Source organism: Blennius ocellaris (genome assembly GCF_963422515.1).
Source record: "Blennius ocellaris genome assembly, chromosome: 4".
Lineage (NCBI taxonomy): Eukaryota > Metazoa > Chordata > Actinopteri > Blenniiformes > Blenniidae > Blennius > Blennius ocellaris.
Genome location: NC_137653.1, coordinates 8,876,698 through 8,881,160, shown reverse-complemented (window position 1 = coordinate 8,881,160; position 4,463 = coordinate 8,876,698).

The following is a 4,463-nucleotide window of genomic DNA, read 5'->3' as shown; positions in this document are numbered from 1 at the left end:
TGCTCCTCGGCCGACGGCAGCGTTTGAGTTCATTTACAGCTTGTTGTGATACGGCTGAGAGTTGTGGGTCTGTGTGTTGAGAGGAGGCCAATATAATCTGTCTTTCAAACAGGGAATGACACGGGGAGGAGAGCAGAGGAGAGCAAGCAAAAGCAGGTATGCAGCCTGCCTAACTGGTGGCTGTATTACATTCCACACAGGCAGCACTGGTGATGGATTGATGCCAGCTGGAGAGAGGCAGTTCTGAATCAATTAAGGTGAGTTCATGAAATTGAACAGAGTCAAAACCTGGAGGGGGTTGTCTTTTTTTTTTACGGGTAATTTGATCAAACCTATGTTAACTCTCCAACCTCAAGACCTAATGGGCGATAATGGATTGCCTTTTCGTTACTTTGTGGTGACACAAAAATATGCATTCCAAAGGTTATTATTTCAACTCATTATGAGTTTGTCGTCCATTACGGAAAGCCAATGGACCCTGAAGAGACCCTGCTGTATTTCCTCTCTAAGTACTGATAATGGGAGTCGTTAAATGTGTGAATAGTGTAAAGTAAAAAGGTACAAAGGGTGTAGATTCTGCTTTTTCACTCATTTATCTGTCTTCCTCACCTCCCGTCTCGCCAACCTTTGATCAGAAGATAACATTTTGATTGACATTTATGAAGGTCAACGGTTAATTATCAGTAACTCTTCACCTTTAATTACGCATCAGTGGTATTATGTACTTGCGTATTTGCTCAGGACCCCAATTGGTTCGACAACATTTCTTATGCAAATTAGTGGACAATTATCTTCCCCATCAATGATGCAGGACTTGTTTATTCCAAACGACATTGTTGGCGATATTGAGCGTGTCATTAAGTCCTTCCCTGCAAAGATGCAGTCAAAGTGACTACCCTGTCATTGCCTGTGTCCCCTCCTGCCCTGTACATGGTGCTAAAGATCAAAGCCACAACAAACTTGACCTTAACACTCTAATGAGCAGTTGGGTAAGTAAAATAAGTGTACATGAAAATGCAATATGTACACACCACAATTTGCACATGCATATAATGTCTTCGGTACGAGGACAGGAACATAATTAGTTAGAAATATGTGAGTCTGTATGGAAGTGTGTGACAAAAGTGAAGAAATTTAATGAATATCCTTGAGAAATGGTTACGCTTCTCTCCAGACATATCAGCAGAGGGCTGCACTTGAATTGTAAGGTTTACTCCATCATCGCATAGTGACAAAAATACAAATTCTTCTCAGGCTAATTGGTTTCACAGAAATACTCATGGCTTGCTATCTAATTTTAGGTGATGTAGTTTGATATGTTATGCCTGGCTTACAAAGTGAAAAAAAGCTGATGTTCCCTCAAACTGTGAAGAATTTGAGTTCTATAAGCAATATATGAACATTTGCATTGTGCAGTTTGAAATAATTGAAGCGGCATTTCATGACTGACAGCCCCCACCCCCCGAGACACACTCATCCACATCAGCAACATTGTTTTTTTGTATGTTTTGGTTTTTTTTTTTCAAATAAAAATAAAAATGACACAGTGTTCTGTTCGCTGTACGGCCGAGAGCTTTATTGTTTGGATAATCACAACAATAATGATTTTAATAATAAAATACATAGTGTGTCTCCCACAGGCAGTGGATGTCGATGGCTAATTATAAATGCCAGTGTAGAAGCCTACAGAGCTTGCCAAGTTTATGAGAGTTCACTGAGCCCTCAGCAGAGCCAGAGCAGCTCACATTCTGCTCTGAATATAAAATGTTAATTCATGCTGCGGGGAATCCAGAACTGAGTGAGAGAGCAGTGGTATTACCATCATTTCTTCCTCTCGCTCTCTTTCTTCATCTGCCCTTCTCTCTCTCTCTCTCTCGATCGACTCCATAACTGACTCCACTCCTATCATGGCAGCCTCTGCATATTCTCCCAGTCTGATACATTTCCTGTTTACGTCCACACAGGCACTGACCCCATCTACTCCCCCTCTGTCTGACCGCTGGCTAGGCCGATGAACCAGAACCCCTCGAGTCCTTACTCGACTTCTACAAGAATCCATATAATTTACTGGACATATCCATATAATACACCAGCAAATGGCTCAACCTCTCCACAGAGTAAAGAGGTCCAGGGATTGAGGCAGTAGTTGTCAAAAGTCATTAACATTCAAAGTAAAACATATCCTAATTGGGACTAAAAGGGAGAGAAAAGGGGATACTGGTATAAAGTTATGTTGTGAGCTTGTTATCACCACAGCATAGTGTGTATCTACTGCCTCAAGATTTTCTATGAGTCAGTCAGAAATTGTACTCATTAGTTGTGTGAGTACATAAGTACAATGTCTATTTGATATTGAACTGAATTGATTAAATGTGCTTTGGGCAGGATGTATGGTTTCTTTTTATTTTGATTGAGCTTTTTTTGCTACGCTTGCCCTGTACGATTTGTGACGCAGAGGATTTTAGTTCGCTCCAAACTGTTATCCTAGCATCAGCCTTCAATCTGGACTTGATTAATACTTGTAAACTGAGATTACAAGACGGAGCTCTGTGCCCTCTCATCCTGCCGAACACACGTACCGTATGTGACGTGTGTGTGTAAAAGGATTCAACTCAATCCCTCTGGAAAATTGCAGCCTGCTAAACGTCAGAGAAAGTGAATTTCATGGTTAACTGTCTGCCAATCTCACACCTCTTTCTCCTTCACGCAGCTTTCAAGAGTGATTGATAGGATTCAAGCCATCCATCCTGGGACTGTATGTCTCTTTGTGGGAAACATTAATCTTTGGTGCAATTACTACATGAAGGGCAAGGTCATGTAAATTTAATCAAACACGCATGTAAACACCAAAACACCTTATGTCACAGTTGTGTCCGTCACAGATTGTGACAAAAAACAATTTTTCAGGAGTATTGCTAGTAAATGTTTGTGTGTTTGCATGTGGGACCAGAAATGTACATTTGTCCTGCATTTGACAAGATATATCTGAAAGTGTGTATTTATCTGCCGCTGTGGAGGGAAACATTTATCTAAATATTTGTTTTGGACAAGAGTTTTTTAAGTTAATATATTTGTAGCGGGTGGAAATACCTCGGCACGATCACAATCCATAACGTCAAAACGAGCTACACAAACAGTGGAAGTGACAAAGTGTTGAGTCTGCAGTCCTCTGACAATGGTAATCAGCACTTTGCTGCTGTGCAGGCTTCGGAAAGTGTGTGTGTGTGTGTGTGTGTGTGTGTGTGTGTGTGTGTGTGTGTGTGTGTGTGTGTGTGTGTGTGTGTGTGTGTGTGTGTGTGTGTGTGTGTGTGTGTGTGTGTGTGTGTGTGTGTGTGTGTGCGCGCGCACACTTGTTCGTGTGTGTCGAAGGTTTGAAATGCACACTGGTGCACTTGTCTAATAATTTAATATGTGTTAAGGGAATGGTATGGAACAAGGATAAATGAATACTTCAGCGTGTCTAATCTGAGTCATCTAGAGTCTCATTGAGCTTGATTTTGACCTTACAAAGCACTCTCACAATATGCAAACAAGAATGGTACTTTATTTGATTTTCTCCAGCACCTGATCTCCTCGATTTCATCATTCAGAAGTACAATGCTTTCCGGTAAACCAATCAAATGTTGCCACAATTGTGTACGAGATACTCGTCTCATTGCTGTTGAAATTTAAAACTGGTTATTTTTCCCCTCTCTGCTGTCTTCAGTAATTTCATTGTGAGATTGACACAGACCTTTTCTGCCCCATTCACCTCGGTTTTCACCTGAGCCAGCATTCATGGGACCTTCTGCTGACCTCCAGCCCCGCTCTACCTCACATCTATCAAACATTGCTCTTTGTCTCTTCTCTACCAGGCTTACTGTCGGGAGTTCATCATGGGAATTTTTCTGCACTGTTCACAGAATGGTTTAGACCATAAAAAAAGATGATATCACAGCATCTAATTGATGAAGGTCTGAAAGTCTTCTTACATATTTCTTAATTTTCTTTTCTATTTCTATTCTCACTAAATCTGATATATGAATTCAATCACCTTAAAAAAATCATTTTTTTGTCTCCCTTCCCTCCCTGTGAATGATGAGTAAACTACTTTTCATCGTGTGCATGTAATGTGTCAAATATGCAGTATAATTGTATGAATATGCAAATGAATGAGAAATAGTACTTAATGATAAAGAATACTAAGACAGTGTACCTCATCAGCCAGACTTCTCAGGCTTTTGCACTGGCTTCCTGTGATGCAGAGGATAGATTTCAAAATGGAAGAACTGGCCTGTAAAACCCTGAATGTTAAATACACATTTTAGATATGTAATGTATGTTAAAATCCATCCAGATTTCTCAGGTTATCTAGATCAGACCTGTTTTCTTTTCCAAAGTCAAAAACAAACATGCAGAAGCTGCTTTTAATTTTCATGGCCCAAATATTTGGAACAGACCTCCTAAAAACTGCAGGACAACTC